The following is a 23209-nucleotide window of genomic DNA, read 5'->3' as shown; positions in this document are numbered from 1 at the left end:
ACCAGTTTCATCAATATTTTAGCTTGTTGTTCCTCAACATCTTTCTGGTAGGATAGTATAATGGCATGGTAGTCTTGATTAGATATGTTCGATATGAGAAGTTGTTGTGATATTTGAGCAAATCCACCAAGTTGGTCAACCATGAGATCAGTAATTGTGGAAGGTTGATATGCAGCTTCTTGAAGCCATTGAGATATGAGATGAGGTTTTTGTGGTTGAGAAGTAGAAGGTTGATTGGTTGGGTGTGAAGGAGATAAGACAGAACCACCTGTGATAGGAGTCACAGTTGTACTCACAATATGCACTGTGGTTATGATAGGTAGTTGTTCTCCACTAGTGATGGGAACCTCCAGTTGAATTGGAGGAGATTTGGTTGGGTTACTGTCATGTGCACCAGCCTCAAACCCTTGTGCTTCTTGCAAAGCACTGTCACACGAATGTGATGTTATTGCCACTCCTATAGCAGGGTCATTGTCAATTGTACTCCCAACTTCAATTATTAATACAATTTCAGCTAGGGTTTTGAGGGGAGTTGTTCCTATGGTAGGATCGTCCAATTGAATTGGAGAGGATTTAGATAGCTCCCTCTCAGGATTACTACCCCCAAACCTTACAGTCTGTGAAAGCTGATTTGCACATGAAGGTAGATTTATGATCATCATAGGGTCTTCAGTAAAAATGATGAATCCTCCATATTTGGGATGGTGTCATCAAGGTCTACCCCAGCTAGTAGCCTCTCATCATCTACATTTGGTTTCTGGTGGTGAGCAAGGTTTCTTGAACCTAGTCACTTGAGTGAGATTGCACCTGAGAATTAGATTCAGGTGCTGTGTAGAAAGAAGAAATTTTAGAGATAAGATTTTGGATTTCAATATTGAGTGTTGGCAGCTCCCCTTGAATGAATGAAGGAGCTTCAAGAGATGTGCTCTCCTTGTGTGTGCCATCCTTGTTTCTCTTCTCATACACTTGGATTTGTTCAAGTGATGATTGTGCAGACTCCTTACAAGGTGCATTTGGGTTAATGCTCTTTTCAATAGAGACATCCTTTGAGAGGGTACCTCTAGAGTCTATTTTTGTCCCTTATTTACAACTACATCCTTTTGAGAGGATACAAAGGTGGCTTGAGTGGTCAACTCTAAGTTTTTAGCCTTCTTTAGTTTTCTGACAAAGGGTGACTCTGTTGGTGTTTTTTCCTCACCACTCTCAGTTACAATTGGTAGGTTTACCTGCTTTCTCTTCCTTTTACTCACTTCACCCTTTTGGGATGATGAAGTAGTTAGTTTCCTAGCTGCTATTGGTATAGAAGAAAGGCTCTCAGTATTGGAAGGTCCCTGTTGGTGTTCCCGTGTTTGTACTTTCACAGGTTCAGGGACCATTGTTGTACTAGATTGAGCATTTATCCACATTTCATGCATGGGGTAAGGGTAAGTTTTAAACCTCTCCATCATGAATGGAGTGATTTTGAGACTTACAGTTGCCTTGTTATTTGTAACTAGTGATCCAAATAGAATTTTGGACACTTAGTTACAATTGCCTATTAATGATCTATCTACACCATTTATCAAATGTATGTCATTTACTTTATAGTTTAAAGAAGACATAATGAATCTAGGAAGAAATATTTCCTTATCTCTTGATGTTAAAGGCATTGTTAGCCTTGTGCTCAATTCCTCCAAGATTTAGTGTCCTACATTTATCTGTTTGTTGTGAGCCATGGAGTAGACTTAGTGTTGTCAAACCCTGACTTTCTGCAAGTGAAAGCCCTTATCACTGAATCAAAAAGAAAGGACCACTCTCTCCTCAGGTTCTTTTTATTCATGCTTGACAGATTAATATTCTCAAAATAATTGATGAAGTCTATGAATTTATAAGGCTCATCCTGAGTTGGAGCCTCCACCAGCTTGTCAGTAGGAATGCCTAAAACCATGTTGACGTCATTCTCAAAAATCTCCATCTGTTGGCCCTTGATGTATAGTTTATCACAATTGACGTAGCCTGGTTCTCATGCACATTGTTCTTGTTACTGCTGTGTTCCAGAAATCCCCTAAAACATCCAAGTAAAGAACAAGATTAGCAGTAAGAGCTCCCACAAAGTATGTTTCAGAAATAAATTTCACAAAGCTTTTGAAAGCTTCAGGAACTTGATTTGCATCTAGAAATGCAAGAAAGTTGGTTTCTTTTGGGATAAAGGGTACAATGTTGTTTACTGCCATTGAGAAGAGTATAAAGTTTAGTGGGTAAGAAAATTTGAAGAGAAAGAGCTTGAAATGAGAGAAATCGATTTGAAATTGAAAAATCTAGGTCACTTAGAGTTCTCAAGGCGTAAGTATGTGTATGTCGAGATGTCCGAGTATTTATAGTAAAAGCAAATGACTTATCGAGAACTCAAAAATAGACGTTTGGAGTTTGCTTATCGAGAAGTTATTTTAAAAATAGAATTACATATCGAGAAGTCATTTTAATTTACTATTTTAGAGAACTAAAACTAACTTGTCGAGATGTCAATAAATACTTAGTTTGTCCTAAAATGAACTGAATTGTTTCCAGTTTATATTTGAATAAATCCAAAAAAAATTAGAATAATTTTGCCAAAAGTATTTTACTAAAATAATTTATTGAATTAAATTATTTCAGCTATGAGGTAATTATAAGTCTAAAATTGTACTTGTAGAGAACTCTATGACTTAACACTTATAGGGAACTCTACAATGATTTATCGATAAGTCATAGTGAAGGTTATCGAGAAGTCCTTCGAGAAGTCAGAAAATTGACTTGTCGAGAACTCACTCGAGAAGTCTTAAAATGACTTGTCGATAAGTCAATTAGACTTATCGAGAACTCAGGTCTCTATACTTTTGATTACTTTGATTCTCACTATGCCATAGATAGCCTGATATAATGCATTTCTACTGTTACAATATGCCCGAAAAGCATTACAATAGACCTATTGTAACAGTAAAAAGCGTTGCACTTGCGAGCATTACATCAGACCCCCTATTGTAACACTTTGGCTACCTATTATAACAGGACTATAAGTATTACAATAAAGCCCTAACATTTTACTGATGTTACATTAGGTTGGATTTTTTTTGTCAAAGTAGGTCCCAATATGGGTCCCACACATAGTTTGATGTAACACTCTAGTAGAGCACTAGTTTTTATTGTGCAATAGTAGGTTTCATTAATGTAAGGCTACAATATATAAAAACATTACACAAGAATAAGTGCAAAAGTTAATTTTACAAATTTTGAGATACATCATCCGTTTGCAGGACAATCCCAGTCACAAATATGCTATGTTATACAGCAATTCCAATAGCATTATAACCAAACTTATTAACTACATTTTCATAACATTCTCAAATTTGATAATATACTTGAGATTAAAGGATGCCTGAATAAAATGTTGCTTGAATAAAAGGCTGCCTGACAATATTGACTTGAGAAACTTTTAGCTAGGACATCTCCCCCAGTTGATCTTCTAGCTGCAACCACAACCGCTCCAACCCAAATAATCATAGACCGGGAACAAAATGTCACAGTTTGGAACATACCGGTTCTAACTCCTTTTACGAAAGCTTCTCCCCTGCTTAGTACTAATGATCTTCTAACGGGTTTTGATTTGGGAAATAGTCTGCGACGTTAAAAAACAAGAACATAAATTAGCTGGGAAAAGCATGTTTATTTACTCGGGAACACATAAATCATCGGTTATCTATAATATCCTTATTTCTGAACTGAAACAAATCTTTCAAGGCATTATCTGTATCATATCTTTATAAAGGAATTTATATGTATTATATTAAATTCCCATAGCAAATCTTCGTTTAGCATATACATAAATTCGATGTTGATGGAAAGGCTGGTCACATCAGATTTTACCATAGCAAATAACGATTATAAAATTTACTCTCCATAAATAATATAGAAGAGACTGTACTATGTAGTAAATTAATGTACTCACATAAGCAAAAAGTAACCAAAAACAATCAATTTTCTATTTTGAAAAAAATGCAATTAACCTAATATAAAAGTATTTGAGGACTTCATAAATTGTGTACTAAAAGGGGTGTATTCATTCAAGATTTCAAAGGATTTTTTAGGATTTTTGAAATCAAGGGGTATTCAATTTGGATTTTAAAAAATCATTTAAAATCTGATGGTATTCAACCAGGATTGTTTAAAGTCTTTTAAAATCTGAGGGTATTCAATTTAGATTTTAAAAAGTCTTTTGAAATCTGATGGTATTCAATTTAGATTTTAAAAAATCCATCAAAATCTGATAGTATTCAAAATTCCATGGAGTTTTTTTTATTTGATAATTTTGTGGATTTTGATGGATTTGCTAGTACATTTTTTATCCTTTGAAATCTCTCTAAACTCCATAAGATTTTGATGGATTTGAGAAAAATTTAACTAAAATCATCAAGACTCTACAACATTTTCCATCAACTCTCTTAAAATCCATGTCAAATTGAAATCAACAAAAATCTTTCAAAATCCATAGATAATTATCAACCCTTTAAAATCTAGATTGAATACACCCCCCTAAGTCGCTTTACAAGCAACACAGTTTTAAGGAACTCATTCATAATCCTAAATTATTAATCCTCTTACAAATGCCTAAAATAATTCAGAGCAGCAAATACGAACTGGCTGTTTCTCCTTTGAAACTGAATATCGTGTTGGATTTTTTTTATTATATTAATAGCAGCACTAATTTATGTCATTTTATTTCAGAGAAAACATCATGCCTCAATCTAAAAATAAAGACAGTAATGATAATCAACACTCAAAACTGCAACCTATTTAGTAGAAGATTAACTTTGCAAAACATTTTGGCAGTTACTAATCAATAGAATTACTCACATGATCCAATAACGACGAATATGAAGAATCCGATGGCAATCGATCCCATGGGGTAAGAACTTCCTTTCTTCACAGCTGACTCAGGCACTGCACCTCTCTTTTTGATGTTCTTCTCAAACTTCTGCACCTTCCTATCAGCTAGTCTCTTTAATGTTGTCTGTCACATTAACAGATCACAATAATCAATTTATAACATAATTAAGGAGGAAGAAAATATGAATAACTATAATGTAACTAAACAGTTTTGCACAACAAAACATAGTTAAAGAAGACTATAAAAACGAGATTAATAAAGCGCGACTGCTAAGCACAAGCTCGTATATTTAAGACCCTGTAATGACCCTATTTTTTATTTTATTTTGATTTTCAAGCAAGGACTCCAAATCTCTCAATCTATATGGCAAGCAAACAAAAGGAAAAATGAATTGTGTAGACAACAATTAGTAATAATTGCTAGTGAAAAAGTCATACCCGATATCAGCCAAGTCAGAATATATGGATATGGCATCTCCAAAATCCTGCATACCACTACTTGAATCAGTCAGAATATTATGAGCATCATTTACCCCATCAAGCTCATAAACATACAGGGATACAATCTTAATTCATAGCAGGTGAGAAGTCAATTAAATACAGGGATACAATCTTATTACAGTGATACAATCTTATTACAGTGACGGGGCATAAAAAAATTCGGTAAAACCAAGAAGAGCACATCAACTCTCATAGAATCATTTTAATATGGAGAGAAAATATAGAGGAGAACTTGTTCTCCAACTTTGCAAAATTAGCAGATTAAATAGACGGGTAAACAATAATGCCGATCTTAGAGAACTGATCAACCTGAGAGAGCTTGTAGTTACCATGAATCCATAATTTTTCCTGAAATAACATAATAGTACAACTGGATGATCCAAATCAGTACAATATATTGACAATCAATCCACCTCATATAAGTAACTAACACCATCAAGCTCATAATATTCTGACTGATGGGGTAACTTTGCAAAACATTACCAAGATGAAGAACTGCAGCAACAACCCTAAAAAAGGCCTCCTGCAAAAATCCAATTAATGTTAAAAATCCTACAAGAAAACATAGCCCATTAGCACCTAAAAGAAAAAACATAAGGGCAATCATGTTCTTCCTCACTGATTCCAACAATATCCATAGCAATTCTCGTTGCAAGATATTCATGAGCATCATTTACCCCATCAAACTCATAATAATATGACTGATTCAAGTAGTGGTATGACTGAGGGTTTTCCAATTTATACTTCTCCCTGTCCTGCGAATCCAAGGAAAACTTATCAAATAGTTGTCAAATACATCAGGGTCCTTCAATAAAATTCCTAAAGGAAAGGCTTCATAACAGACTCACACAATATTAACAAAAATAGAAAAATGTACCTCAGGGGTGCAGCACAAAGAAGATAGAAGCAGTGATAATTTCTTTCTAGATTTGAAATCTGGCAAACCCGAGACCTCTCAAGCAAGTAAGTCCGTATAGCTGCCCCATTTATTCTCCCACTCTTATCAAATTGAATCTCCACAAACTTACCAAAACGACTATGTGCAGTTTTAAAGGTACAAACAGAGAGTCAGCTTACTGAAATGACAAGTATAGATATCTGAAATTTATCAATAACTACTACAATTTGCCCTTACAAACAACAACAACAACAACAACAACAACAACAACAACAAAAACAACAACAAACGAAGCGACAATAATCAAAACAATTCCAAACTCATTCAATTACAAAAACACCCATATATCACAAAAAATCACAAGTAATCCAATCAAACAACAAACTTCACCACAATACATAATAAATTGATATTGTAAAATCCGAAAGAGAGAAAAGAAACACAATTACCTTGACATAACGAATAAGATGCTTAATTAGGGTTTGTAATCATCTAAATTAAACATCAAGGGAGTGAATTCATGTGTAAATCGCCTCGATGGAGATCAAATTATAATAAAGAGATTAGAAAGAGATGCATCTCTGAGCATATTTTTAGAGATTAGAATGAATTGTTGGGGATGAATCTACTTTATCGGCTAAATCGAGAGTTCAAAAGGGATTATAGTACGGTACCTGTGACTAGGCTCCGCAAAGGCATGTTTTTTTTTCAAAAGCATGCCTGGCATTTCATTTATCAATTAAATATAATAAAATTTAAAACATATTTTCATTTATCAATTAAATATAATAAAATTTAAACATATTTATTATACTAATATATAGTGAACTTGAATGTAAAATTAAAGTTAGTTGATAGTAACAACCGAATACCATCATAATACTCATTTATATTAGTAACTTTTAAGATACTCAAATATATGTAAGTATTTTATAATTATATTTGTTATTTCTGGATATTTCTAATATTAAAATAATTATTAAAAAATAAAATAAATTAGTAAAAAGGCATGCCAAATTATGAAAAGGCATGCCTTGCTAATTGACGTATGGCATGCCCATCTTGGCATGCCCGTGCAGCTGTGACATGCACCCTAGATTATAGGCAGGGGTTTTTCATTTTGGGGGAAAAAGGCCGCCCTTTTTTTGGGCTCTTTTTTATCTTCTAAATCTATATAGTTTTTTTTTAATTTTAATTTTAACTAAAAAACTATTATTTTCTTAATTATTTATATATGTTATTTAAATATTTTTTTATTTTAAAATATTATATAAATATAATATTATATGTTTTTAAAAAGAAATTTAATAAATTTAAAAAAAAATTAAAATGTTATATATAACATTCTATTGTCATGAATAATCCAAAATATAATTTTAATTTTAATTTTATGATAATATATTCACTTTAATATTTTTAAAAATAAAAGAGTAAATATCATAACAGTAAGTGCTAGTGTTACATGTTATGCAACACCGTAACTCACATACAACACTAGCTTTATCACTATTGTAGCACCAAATCAGTACCGTTACAATAGCATATGAATTTCTTAGCTATTGCAACGAAATGCTTGTAACGCTTTTCAAAAACCATTGCATCAGGCCATCTATGGTGTAGTGTCTGTGTGGCGCCCTCCAAACCCGGGTTAGAAGTTTGGGGTCCACAACACAAACATAATATATCAACCTGTAAAAGAAATATTATTTATAATGACCCTGCTTCAAAAAACCACGGATCGCAACAGGTTAAAGTATGAAAACAAGCCACAACCTTAACTTTTATTACAGCTTATCAAATCCCAACTAATTTAACTTACAATTGATAATATAATCATTCTTACAACCTGACTATCTTTATACCGCATGAAGCTTCTGCTAGCTTGATTCAACTCCCTGGAATCTTAGCCCGCACTTTGGACTGAGGAACTTCACTATCATCCACATTCTTTTCAACTGTAAAATATATAAAAGATTCGCAAGGGTGAGCTAACTAGCTCAGCAAGTCATAATAGTGATAACTGAGGTTAAACAATGATCAAATGAGATGATTCAAAGGAATCAAATTTCTTTTTAATTCCTCATTAGAATTGGATATTTATTTTAAGTTTTAAAAACCAAGGTTAGGCTACTGATCAGTCACGCACTAACCCCGAGCAAGCACACAGCACTGCTCTAATTACTGGATCCAAGGAACACATTGGCCTAACTTGACCATTGGTATGGTCTGACCACGAATCTGCTCCACATATATAAAAACTATCCAATCCTAAAGTAGTTCAATATGATAAATGATATAATTCAATAAAACAAGTTCGTAATCAACAATAGTTAAACACTTGAATAAAAGCATAAGGAAGATTATGGATATCTCAAGGGGATTTCAGGGTATGTATAAGAAATGGTTTTCAATTTGTACCAACATCCGGTATTAGGTTAGAAATGATTTTTCAAGGTATAGTTCTTTGATGTTATAAAGAATGGTTGAAGTATAAGAGTTTCTGTGTTTTCAAACAATTTTGTTTCAGTGTTTTGTATTTGGTAGTGATACATTTGGAAAGTAGTATCATATTTATGTGGTTTGTATCTGAGGATCAGCAAAAGATGGTTTTACAAAGAATAAGGCTTATGGCTCAAGATCAAGAAAGATCAGGGTTCAAGGGTAAATTGTTTATAGCACTTTCTATATAAAACATGGGTTATTTTGAATAGTAGCGACACGTTATGAAACAGTTCAAAAATATATTTGCAATATATCTTGAAGAAAAGTTCAGAAGTACTTGCCTTACAGGCTTTACAACTAATACTGATCAATTCTGATCCGACTCTGCCGCTCAGGCTTTAACGTCCAACCACTAGATCTCATTGGATTCGACTTCGACACTCAGGTTTTTCTGTTGAAACTCTACTGAGACTGATTACTAGGTCATTTCTAGTCCATCGTCCACTTTCAGGTTCCCGATTATAACCTACAGGGTCGAAATACCCTACGTTAGACGTCTAGGTATGCTTGATATATCCTCGATACTAATTCTTACCCAACGATATTCAAACTCGACTCGTAATTATATGGATTATTATAATATAACAACACCCCCAACCGTCAGGGTGTACATTCTCGAGAAATTGGTTTGGTATTCATTTTCCGAAAATACGTATATTTGTAATTTTACAAAATCAGGGTTATGGATTTTAGAAAATTATTTCATCACATCGTGCAATCAAGTTCCATATAGAACACATATATATCTATGTAACCATTCGACGTCCCGATAATCATCGGATACGCTCCCGTATTTTCGTAGGTAAATTTCCCGAAAATCGGGCAGCGTCTCTTTTGTTTATCGGACTACCCGTCGAAACGATTCGACGTCAAACCAATCAATAATACAACAATCACAACTCCAGTCAACTCAAATTCATAACTCAATCACAATTAAATACGCAATCCAAGTCTCAATACAAAATCCAAGTCTCAATACAAACTCTAAATATCGGATAAATATTTCTCGAACTAAATTAATGTTTTGAAATTTTAGGACTTAGAATAAACATCACAGTCCACCGTCAGCTCACTGATGGTCATTGCTGACGGCGGCGAAATCTCGGAGGTACCCCAATGTCGGATGCCACTCACGAGTTTCACCGATTGATTTTTAATAATTCCCGTATCAATTACTTATTTCACGAATTGCAATCAATAAGCCCTGCAGAAATTTATACAATTAATTAATTATTCCAGACAACGTACACAAAGTGACAACAAAACAGAATCAGGTGACCAACGCACACGCGCGGCCAGGTCACCTCGCAGGAGTTTAATCCGGCGGCAACCGGACTGAACAGGGAAAAAGAACAGCATCACAACGAAGATATATACACAGGTATATATATACATGATTTCAAGCAGAAACAGGGCCAAAACGGAACCAGCCACCAGCTGGAATTCCAGCGGCGGCGGCTTGCCAAGAACACGGCGGTAGGGCGGCGAGACAGGGACGGCGGCCGGTACCGAAAAGAGGCACCACAGCCGGCGAAAAACACGAAAAGAAAGAAACCGTGAGCTTATATATATATAATTGTATGTATCGTTTCTTGAAAGAGAGAGTAGAGAAATCAGAGAAATTGGAGAGGCTAAGAAGAGAGATTGATGTTCAATAAATAAATAAAAAGAATGAATCACCTTCCTGCCTTGCTGAGTACAAACCACGTGTCCAATTAATAGGACACGTGTCTCCTCCGTCCTGACTATGAGCCCAAAGTCGAATCACTTTTTAATATTTTAACGTATAATTCTGCGAATAATTATTACTTAAATTAAAGCTAAAGTAATTTTAAAATTTTCTAAATATCCTAAACTAATAAAATAAATTTTTCATAAATTTCTAAATCATTTTTGAAACGCAACTCGTACCCGTATTTCGAAATTAACGATCTGAGCTGTATTTTAAAAAAATTCAGAAAATTACGAAAATAGTCTTAAAATGTTACAAATATCTCGAATTAAATAAAAATATAAGTTTCGAAATTTTAAAAACACTTCCGAGGTGCGCTTTATACTCGCTTTTTAATAAATAACGAAACGACGCACGCGTGAAATGACTCCTGAAAATTTCCAAAATAATTTTAAAATTCTCAGAATATTCCTAACTCAAATAAATATGAGTTTCATAATTTTTGAAGGATTTTAGAATTAAATATGGATTTTATCATTAAACTTACTCAGAAAATCATTTAAGGATAAATAATTAATGAAATATTGATTTCTCAATTTTATAGAAACCTAAAAATAATTACTGTAATTATAACATCATAAAATCAATTTTAGAAACATTCTCAATATTTATGCAAATAAATTTGTACTAAATCCACTTTTGAAAGTGAAAACAATTCAATACGATTCCAAAATTAATCGCGCGAATAACCCGGTATATTATAAATCACATATGGATAATAATCAAACAACACATAGCGGTCAAAACCAACACATATATCTTATTTATTTAATAATTTCCATAATTGCACAATTAAATAATTAAAAAGAATACACGAGTCGTTATATCCTTCCCCCCTTAAAAAGATTCTGTCCTCAGAATCTGGTCTAGTTACACAAGTGAGGATATTTGTCAAGCATATCTGACTCTAATTCCTAAGTAAACCCTTCTACTCGAGGGTTCAAACGTACTCACAACAGGTATGCATTCATTTCCAAGGACTTGCCGTTGACGATCAAGAATTTAGATTGATCACTATATGCAGAATAACTTGGACAAGAGCCTCATTGGCTCCTGATCAATTATTTAATTCAAACTCAATACTTATCACTTTAACATTGACAGGAAACATATTATATGTACTCACGGGTGTGACGATCATATCATTTATGAACAACTTTATCTATATTTATCAATACCTCGAATGGTTTACTAATTTTAGGTCTTAGCTTGTCCCTTCTACTCAAACTTATCCAATCTCTTTCAAGACGACACTTTTACTAACACTACTGGTCCTATCTCTATACTCATACTTTCTCTCAATACAATTTCGTTTTCTTTCTTTGTCTACTCTGATCTGTTTTAACCAATAGCACTATGCTCTTGGCGTGCCGATTTAACTTAGGATTTAACAATTTAGGATTTAACAATTTTCTTTCTCCCACTTTATTCTAATAGAAATGGGAACCTACACTTGCGTTCACACGAAGCTTGATACAGGGGCATTCCAAAACTGACATTGCTGATAAATGATCATTCCAGTGTTTCCTTAAAACTTCACCTCTCCACATATCTTACATTTCCTAAATCATTTCCGTACTTTGACTCTCCACATAAGGATGTTAGACGGTGCTCGTTTTTAACTTGGTTTCTAAATGTTTAAACATCTCTTATTCTTTTTCATCAATTAAGGCTGAAAAGTAGTCTCATATATTCATGTATTATCACCTTTAAGTATTTAAACTCCAGATTCCACTCTTTTCAATTCGTCTATTAGCTCCTCGGTGGTCTTAATTACATCCAAATCTTCTCTGCCGGCATAATGCATCTGTTACCATACAGTTTTACTTAGGTAGTTGTTAATGGATTAATTCAGAATCTCTTGTTAACCCTAGTCAAAATTTCATTCTTGAAGACTCAACGCATAGTTACTTTCCTTCTGATCCTTGGAGAGAAATTCTTGGGCATTCCACACAGACTTTCTTATTCTTTGAGTAGCTGAGGATGTTATCAATAAATACAGTTTGCTTATCCAAGCACTCCTTATACACCACGTTCCTTAATTTCTTATAATCACCTGATGCACTCGTCATTTCACATAATATCACCCGAGCTCGCAATGCTCTTAACTCACCATAATCGTAATCTCTGAAATTTTCTTAGGTTGGATCTTAAGTTATTTCTCGAGATATAATAGATTGCTTGAATTAGGTCTCGTAGGAAACTAATTCTTTATAGGGGTCACTTATTCTTATTCGTTGTTTTGTTAAACTCCCACTTCACGATTCGCCTCTTGTAAAGTCACTTCCTGGATCTGCTTTATCCACTAGGCGTTCCAATATTTCATTTTTAACTCTTTGACCTGTCCAACACCTCCTGATCTATCTTGAAATTTCCTTTTTATACTTGGTTATCACTATTTTTCTTTAAATTTCCATATATCTTGACATCTCTTCAATAACTTAAATACTTAATATTGTGAATTCCCTGTGGGATCTCATTTCTTAATTCTTCTACTTGTAGCATCCAAGTGCTGGAAGAAAATCTGGAGATATCGTGATCGTTCTCCTGGGCGTATAAATTTTCATTTTCTAACGACTAACATCGTGATCCATTATTTTCTCTTGACATCTTATTTTTCCCTTCACAACTTTAATTGAAAGATTACACTATCCATTTTCTTCCTTTTGGATTATGAACTTTAGCTTTCAATTCCAACTTTCAGAATTCTATAGTTAATTCCTCTGGTATAGTTTTTATGTCCGTTATTACTTTCCTCTATCTTTGCTTTTCCCCGTGAACACATACTTCAACCTCTTATGGCCCGTATAGATCTTACACCTTTCTCCATACATATTATGTTTCCCAAATCCTTCAAAACGAATATTATTACTGTCAATCCCAAATTATGGGTAGGATACTTCTGCTCATAAGGTTTCGGTTGTCTGGATGCATATACAATAACTCTATTGTGCTGCATCAACACACATCCTATTTCCTAATGAGAAGCATTACTATACACTACCAAACCTCCTTGATATTTTTTAAAATGATAAAACAGGTGTTGTAACCATTCTTTCACTTAACTCTGTAAAACTTTCTTTACCCTTCTTTACTTCATATAAACTTCTTACTTTTGTGAGTGTTTCTGGTCTCTTTTCATTCATAGTAACTTTAACTTCTGCTGAATCTCTTTTAATCTTTTCTACATTGACTATTTATGCTAAGAACTATATTTCATACAACTTCTTTCTTCTCCAACTTCCCAGTTATCATTAAATGCTTCGCATGGTCCTCCGTTGACTTTAAGTATCACAACTATAGCTTACTCGGATATTCCTTAAAGGAGATATCCATCTAGTTCAAATATTATTGGTATATTGGTTAATATAGATGACAATATGAGAACAATACTTAGTTATGAAAATTATCCTTGATACATCCATAGGTTTAATCTTCAATTAATAAAATATCAAGTCTTAAATCATTCTTATAAAAGTACTTTACTTCCTTCATTTGATCAAACAAATCATTGGGTCAAGGTAACAAATATTTGCTCTTGATAGTAAACTTGTTGAGCTCTTGCTAGTCGACGCATAATCACATACTTCCATCTTTCTTATTAACATTTAATATCGGTGCACCTTATGGGGTACCCTAGGTCAAATCGTTCTTCTTCTAGCATTTCTTGAATTCACTTTGCTATCTCCTTCACTTTAACTGGTGCCATTCTGTGCGGAGCCTTGGACACTGGCTTCATTTCAGGTGCTAAATCAGTCACGAACTCAATTTCTATATCCGAAGGAAATGTTGATAACTCATCCAAAAACATATCTTGAAATTCCTTAGTTACTATAACAATCTTCATACTTTGTTTGCTTCCGACTTTTATGTATTCTACATTCATCATAATGCTCATATCTTGATCACCGTAATTATCATTAACAAATTTGTTATCTTCTTTTATCTTCTGAACCTCCTCACCTTCTCATTTGGCATCCTCAGAATTATCTTTTCGTCACGACGGTCTGTCTGGACATCACGCTTTAGTAGTCAATTCATTCCTTAGAATAATATCAAATCCTCTTACCTCCCAGGATATCAATTCTTCACAACTTATTGCCAGGAATTTCAATTTCACCATTGGTACTCACTTACTTTAACAACTACACGTTCTTGACTTGCTAGTCCTTTAATCACAATCTTATCAATTCAACAGGGTAATTCATCTCATCTACAAAACCTTGAGAGATAAACAATTAAGTTTCTCTCACATCTTTTAATACTTTAACACATAAGGTATTCACCTTGATTATCCATATCATCACGTCTGTATTCCGTACAACATATTTCACCGGAAAATCACGTAATCTCGTTCTCGAAAACATATTCCTTATTGGAGTAGATTCCCTTGATTCTTAGTGGATTCTTCACTGAGACTAGTAATTTGTAATCCTCGCCAGGTGACCTTATTTCCTTCCCATGCATAAAACGTAGATGGAATTTCGTCTACTTAATTTAGGATACATTGGTTTCTGCTTGAAAACCTCTTGCAAAGAACGACAATACAACTAAGCAACTAGAAGGATTCACAATTCAACAAAATCGAAAGTTGAAAAGAAAGAAGAAACAAGGATTTGAATATGAATGAGACAACCACATTGGTACTTAAGATGGCCAGTCTTTCATACCATATGGCATACAGCACATGATTAGGTGGCGTGCCACCCGACTCTTCGTCATTCTGACAAAGTGTCTTACCATAACACTGTTTGTCCCAATCAGAAAGCAAAATTTGAGAGAAGTCAATAAATTTGAAAGGAATGGAATATCTTTCTTTTTGATATCATCATAAAGAATTAAGAAAAGAAGTTCATACATTTTTAGGAATTAAAAAGGAATATACGCTGTAATGTTGAGGACGAGAATGATACTGTTGGTCACCATCCACATTTCACCTGTATTCATCTTTCGAGCTTGCTCGATCATTTCCCAATTATATCATATAACAACTTTAGAAGTATGCTAAAATGTCTTCGCAACTAAGCATTATGGTAGATTCTTACTTGTCAAGTCTCGTGTCTGTAACGTCGCACCTATACGTAATACTTTAACAATTCGATCATAATGGCGTTCTTATCTGATAACTTCGGGCTTCCTCTTTTAATTTAGAATAACCACGAACCATATGATATAACGATCCTTTTGTTAACAATATTCTTCTTTTAGAGAGGTTTGGAAATCTTTTCAATCTTTTCGATCACGCTACGGCTTCTGTTGAATCAATGAATTCTTCGAACTCTGATAGTCCTAGTAATTGAATGTATAGTTACTTCGTACGCTGATTATGCTGTAAATTTTATCAAACAATACTTGCACCTCACTGTTAGGAATAATCAACTTCTTCATAATCGCAGGTTACTTCGTTCTTGGAATTAGCAATACTAGGTCTGAAACAGCATCTTTCCAGGTAATCCAGGCTTTCTAACAAACAAGAAACTCAAGTAGTAACTCGACAACCAATGTTTAAAAATCATTTTATTCAAAAAGGCTTCTAGAAATTTGTAAAGAAAAATCTTTTTCGAAAACTTGTTTTAAAAAGTTTGGAAAACCACAAACCTGGTTGTCTTTACTATATGAGTTTGTTGTTATCCTTCCGACCTATAACAAGGTACCAAACTCATGGAACGATCATATAGAGGTCCATTCACTTCAATCTACCTTTTCTCCTTCATCATGTCCACTTACCTTCCTTAATCGACGAAACTTCAATTGTTGTCGCACATTATCTTATTCGTAGTTTCACATCAAAGCTCCCATACTGGTGATACTCCCGACATTATCGTTACAGTAGTTAAATGGAACAGACTATCCAATAGTCCACAAGTCTATTTCATAGAACAAAGTTTACCCGTATCACATCACATCACTACTTTACATATCGCAATTATCGTAACACCATCATTTAATTTCACAAAAATCCCAGGTTTATACTTTTCTCTCTTATTCGTTCAAAATTCATCTAGTTCATCCCATTATTATTCATGGGTGGCTTAGTCACTAATGACTTCTTTTAACCCAACAACATCTATCCTCTGAAACACTTAAATCCCTTCTCTCTTTTTTTCTAAACTTATTCTCACCTTTATTTATATCTCAAGCGCTCACCAGGTACTATAACTCTCGAATCCCTCCTCGTAGATACAATCGCTTCATAGGACAAATTTTAAACTGGGGTTATAGAACAGGATATAGGGTAAACTGAAGAGATATGCTCACAGCCGAATGTCCAGTGAAAGAAGAATAAACAGATGGAGGTTCTTGAATAGGTAGCCTCATATCAAGAGGTAGAAAAGTAGCGTAAAATGGCTTGAAGAAGTGCAATCAGTACAACAGAAGGTAGTACCATTAATACTGGTGGAGGAACAAGGTACAAATCCAATCTGAAAGAAGATGACGATCCTCAAACGGAAAGCTCCAAATGATCAAATGATACCGGGAAATCAAGATCCGCCATTGCCGTTGTCTGGAAATCACGTCACAAGATAAGAATCCCGAATCGAAACATGAACCGTGTCGGAGACCTACTATATAGTCGCACTCATCCTCACGATATCTTATCTTCCTGTTTCCTATTCCTAATCCTAACCCTCTACCCAATCCCGATAATCTAGGCTTGTTTCAGTGACTTATAACATGTAGCTCTGATACCAACCTGTGGCGCCCTCCAAACCGGGTTAGAAGTTTGGGGTCCACAACACAAACACAATATATCAACCTGTAAAAGAAATATTATTAATAATGACCCTGCTTCACAAAACCACGGATCGCAACAGGTTAAAGTATGAAAACAAGCCACAACCTTAACTTTTATTACAGCGTATCAAATCCCAACTAATTTAACTTACAATTGATAATATAATCATTCTTACAATCTGACTATCTCTATACCGCATGAAGCTTCTGCTAGCTTGATTCAACTCCCTGGAACCTTAGCCCGCACTTTGGACTGAGGAACTTCACTATCATCCACATTCTTTTCAACTATAAAATATATAAAAGATTCGCAAGGGTGAGCTAACTAGCTCAGTAAGTCATAATAGTGATAACTGAGGTTAAACAATGATCAAATGAGATGATTCAAAGGAATCAAATTTCTTTTTAATTCCTCATTAGAATTGGATATTCATTTTAAGTTTTAAAAACCAAGGTTAGGCTGCTGATCAGTCATGCACTAACCCCGAGCAAGCACACATCACTGCTCTAATTACTGGATCCAAGGCACACATTGGCCTAACTTGACCATTGGTATGGTCTGACCACGAATCTGCTCCACATATATAAAAACTATCCAATCCTAAAGCAGTTCAATATGATAAACGATATAATTCAATAAAACAAGTTCATAATCAACAATAGTTAAACACTTGAATAAAAGCATAAGGAAGATTATGGATATCTCAAGGGGATTTCAGGGTATGTATAAGAAATGGTTTTCAATTTGTACCAACATCCGGTATTAGGTTAGAAATGATTTTTCAAGGTATAGTTCTTTGATGTTATAAAGAATGGTTGAAGTATAAGAGTTTCTGTGTTTTCAAACAATTTTGTTTCAGTGTTTTGTATTTGGTAGTGATACATTTGGAAAGTAGTATCATATTTGTGTGGTTTGTATCTGAGGATCAGCAAAAGATGGTTTTACAAAGAATAAGGCTTATGGCTCAAGATCAAGAAAGATCAGGGTTCAAGGGTAAATTGTTTATAGCACTTTCTATATAAAACATGGATTATTTTGAATAGTAGCGACATGTTATGAAACAGTTCAATAATATATTTGCAATATATCTTGAAGAAAAGTTCAGAAGTACTTGCCTTACAGGCTTTATAACTAATACTGATCAATTCTGATCCGACTCTGCCGCTCAGGCTTTAACGTCCAACCACTAGATCTCATTGGATTTGACTTCGACACTCAGGTTTTTCTGTTGAAACTCTACTGAGACTGATTATTAGGTCATTTCTAGTCCATCGTCCACTTTCAGGTTCCCGATTATAACCTACAGGGTCGAAATACCCTACGTTAGACGTCTAGGTATGCTTGATATATCCTCGATACTAATTCTTACCCAATGATATTCAAACTCGACTCGTAATTATATGGATTATTATAATATAACAACACCCCCAACCGTCAGGGTGTACATTCTCGAGAAATTGGTTTGGTATTCGTTTTCCGAAAATACGTATATTTGTAATTTTACAAAATCAGGGTTATGGATTTTAGAAAATTATTTCATCACATCGTGCAATCAAGTTCCATATAGAACACATATATATCTATGTAACCATTCGACGTCCCGATAATCATCGGATACGCTCCCGTATTTTCGTAGGTAAATTTCCCAGAAATCGGGCTGCGTCTCTTTTGTTTATCGGACTACCCGTCGAAACGATTCGACGTCAAACCAATCAATAATACAACAATCACAACTCCAGTCAACTCAAATTCATAACTCAATCACAATTAAATACGCAGTCCAAGTCTCAATACAAAATCCAAGTCTCAATACAAACTCTAAATATCGGATAAATATTTCTCGAACTAAATTATATTTTGAAATTTTAGGACTCAGAATAAACATCACAGTCCACCGTCAGCTCACTGATGGTCATTGCTGACGGTGGCGAAATCTCGGAGGTACCCCAATTTCGGATGCCACTCACGAGTTTCACCGATTGATTTTTAATAATTCCCGTATCAATTACTTATTTCACGAATTGCAATCAATAAGCCCTGCAGAAATTTATACAATTAATTAATTATTCCAGACAACGTACACAAAGTGACAACAAAACAGAACCAGGTGACCAACGCACACGCGCGGCCAGGTCACCTCGCCGGAGTTTAATCCGGCGGCAACCGGACTGAACAGGGAAAAAGAACAGCATCACAACGAAGATATATACACAGGTATATATATACATGATTTCAAGCAGAAACAGGGCCAAAACGGAACCAGCCACCAGCCGGAATTCCAGCGGCAGCGGCTTGCCAAGAACACGGCGGTAGGGCGGCGACAAGGTCACCGGGAAAGACAGGGACGGCGGCCGGTACCGAAAAGAGGCACCACAGCCGGCGAAAAACACTAAAAAAAAGAAACCGTGAGCTTATATATTTATAAGTGTATGTATCGTTTCTTGAAAGAGAGAGTAGAGAAATCAGAGAAATTGGATAGGCTAAGAAGAGAGATTGATGTTCAATAAATAAAAAAAAAAGAATGAATCACCCTCCTGCCTTGCTGAGTACAAACCTCGTGTCCAATTAATAGGACACGTGTCTCCTCCTTCCTGACTATGAGCCCAAAGTCGAATCGCTTTTTAATATTTTAATGTATAATTCTACGAATAATTATTACTTAAATTAAAGCTAAAGTAATTTTAAAATTCTCTAAATATCCTAAACTAATAAAATAAATTTTTCATAAATTTCTAAATCATTATTGAAACGCAACTCGTACCCGTATTTCAAAATTAACGATTTGAGCTGTATTTTAAACAAATTCAGAAAATTACGAAAATAGTCTTAATATGTTACAAATATCCCGAATTAAATTAAAATATAAGTTTCGAAATTTTAAAAACACTTCCGAGGTGCGCTTTATACTCGCTTTTTAATAAATAACGAAACGACGCACGCGTGAAACGACTCCTGAAAATTCCCAAAATAATTTTAAAATTCTCAGAATATTCCTAACTCAAATAAATATGAGTTTCATAATTTTTGAAGGATTTTAGAATTAAATATGGATTTTACCATTAAACTTACTCAGAAAATCATTTAAGGATAAATAATTAATGAAATATTGATTTCTCAATTTTATAGAAACCTAAAAATAATTACTGTAATTATAACATCATAAAATCAATTTTAGAAATATTCTCAATATTTATGCAAATAAATTTGCACTAAATCCACTTTTGAAAGTGAAAACAATACAATACGATTCCAAAATTAATCGCGCGGACAACCCGGTATATTATAAATCACATATGGATAATAATCAAACAACACATAGCGGTCAAAACCAACACACATATCTTATTTATTTAATAATTTCCATAATTGCATAATTAAATAATTAAAAAGAATACACGAGTCGTTATAGTCTGCCTTGTGTTAATTCAACATATTAAAAATGCAAATCAACATTTAGACAGTTTACTTAGAATTTGAAAAATTCCAAGTTAAATTTTAAATTTAAAAAAATAAATATGCAGATTTCTGAAGTATTTATAATTTATATTTCAGCTAATTTCCAATTAAATCAAATTAATTTTAATTTACTAGAAATTAATCTACTGCAAAACATTTGCTAAGTTCTTGCCTTAGGATGAAGAATTTAACATTCCAATTTCACTTAGAAGTCTAGTGAAAGTTGTTTCATCCAAAGGTTTAGTAAAAATGTCAGCTAATTATTTTTCTGTTGGAACAAAAATGAGCTCAATTGTACCATTTACAGCATGTTATCTAATAAAATGGTACCTTACATCAATGTGCTTTGTTCTAGCAGGATTAACGGGATTAGCTACAATAGATATTGATAACTTTATTTCTTCCCGTGTCTTCTCCGCTCTCACGTGAGCTCGAGCTCAGTCCACGTGGCAGACGGTGTGTGGTAAAGCTGTTATGTAGGGGGCTCTGCAAAACATAACCGGAGGGGGGCGGTGTCCCCGCGGCAACTCCGGTGTGAGAATAAGAATGGGGTTTCTTGAAGAAGAAGAAGAAGAAGAAGAAGAAGAAGAAGAAGAAGAAGACGGAAGAAGGAGCTATTCAAAAATATATGTATAGTGGTGTGTGTATAGGTGTGTAGCAGACAATATTTTTCAACCCCAAAAACCCTTTTCTTGGGGCCTTTTATAGGCCTCAAGATTTAGGGTTTTAGGGGTTTGTAGCTCTCCATCCTAGCCCTTGATTATTCTTGGTTGGTGAGTCATTGGATGGCTCAGATGGCCAGTGGGACCCGACTGTCCTTTTGCCACTGGGGTGTTCTCAGATTCATACACATGGACGACTAAGATGTAGTTGTTCCATTTCACGTAACATGAGACAGTTGACATTTCTGTCATTTTCCACGTGCTCTGGGGACCACCCTGGTTTGGGCTTGGGGTAAACTCTACTTGGGCTTCTGTATCATTTTTCTTGGGCCTGATTATTTATGGCCTATCATTTGCCTCCCACTCCCTTATGCGGGTTTGCCTGGATGGGGGAGTAATGTTCTCTTCCGGAGTTTGTGTTTTGATTTGTGTGCCTTGGAAAAAATGTTGCATTTTCTTCGATTTGTGGCCCCTGACCCTGGGGTATTGTTGAATACAGGTCCCCGGGGTTTTCTTTGGGAAGGCCCTTGACTTTTGTACCTTGGAAAAATTTTGCATTTTCCACGATTTGTGGCTCCTAACCCCGGGGTGTTGTTGGATACAGGTCCCCGGTATTATGTTTGGGTCAGCCCTTGATTTTTGTGACTTGGAATTTTTTTTGCATTTTCTACGATTTGTGGCCCCTAACCCCGGGGTGTTGTTGGATACAGGTCATCGGGGTTATGTTTGGGCAGGCCCTTGATTTTTGTGACTTGGATTTTTTTTTTGCATTTTCTTTGATTTACGACCCTTAACCCCAGGGTGTTGTTGGATACAGGTCACCGGGGTTATGTTTGGGTAGGCCCTTAATTTTTGTGACTTGGAATTCTTTTTTGCATTTTCTTCGATTTGTGGCCCCAAACCTCGGGGTGTTGTTGGATACAGGTCCCCGGGATTATGTTTGGGTACGGATGTGACTGATGTAAAGTGTTTTGTCATCTTTTCTGGGGTGTCAGGTGACTGTTGAGTTTCTTGCTGGGATATATGCGTATATATATATATATCAAACGTTGCAGTTCCCCCCTTTCTTCTCCTCAAAAGGCGCGCCTGTTAAATAATTACAGCTAAGTAATCATTAATTACTGCGGTTATTTTCTGGACGTCCAGTATCATACCACGTGTTTTAATCTGACGGGCAGGATCGTGGGGTAGTTGAGTGGGTTATTACCCCACTTTCTTCTATAAATACTTGTCCCTTAGTTTTTCTTCATTCTTTACGCAACCAAACATAACAAACACTCTCTACATCTTTTCTTCAAGGCAAATTTGGAGGCTTTTCTCTTTGAAGCCGCTTTATATCTCCCGCTTTCTTATAATTTTTGAACTTCTTCTTTCACTTTTATTTTCTCGTGCTTTTGTTCGATTCAATGAATAGTGTAGGTTGATTTTTTCGAATGCATGTGTATCAAATGTCCAAGTCGGTTTAGTTTTGTTGTGTCGAGTTTTGGTGATTTGAATGTATAACTGTTGTTTGATATTTGGGCTTTTGCCCTGTAAAATTGGGTTGCATAAAAAATGTTTATGAAACTAGTTTTGTTTTTTGGTTTCTGTATATATAAGAAAGGGGGCTTGATTTATGTCAAGAAACTGGGTTTGTGTTTGCATGTTGGTGGCTGTGTATATGCGTATGTATAGGTTATATGATATATTTTGGTTTTTGATTCTAAGGTTAACTGCTTCCGAGTAGCTTTATGTTTTTCTCCCTTTTTCTTTTTGTTCCCGAAATGGCATAGACGCCGGGGTTATATGGTTAGGAGAGTAAGAGTGAAACAACTAGCTAA

General features: G+C 34.7%; 1 long non-coding RNA gene across 1 annotated transcript; it reads right to left on the bottom strand.

The window, feature by feature from the left end:
- Positions 1-3359: 3359 nt before the first annotated feature.
- Positions 3360-6980, bottom strand: LOC141702475 (uncharacterized). Its single transcript, XR_012567128.1, has 5 exons — positions 6751-6980; positions 6281-6439; positions 5341-6158; positions 4870-5026; positions 3360-3634 (listed from the first exon to the last, which is right to left on the bottom strand). It is a non-coding gene; the product is annotated as an uncharacterized LOC141702475 (long non-coding RNA).
- Between the last annotated feature and the right edge of the window lie 16229 nt (positions 6981-23209).

The sequence above is a fragment of the Apium graveolens genome, unplaced genomic scaffold (assembly GCF_009905375.1).
Source record: "Apium graveolens cultivar Ventura unplaced genomic scaffold, ASM990537v1 ctg5194, whole genome shotgun sequence".
NCBI classification, from domain to species: Eukaryota; Viridiplantae; Streptophyta; class Magnoliopsida; order Apiales; family Apiaceae; genus Apium; species Apium graveolens.
This window is presented reverse-complemented; position numbering and strand designations above follow the sequence as displayed.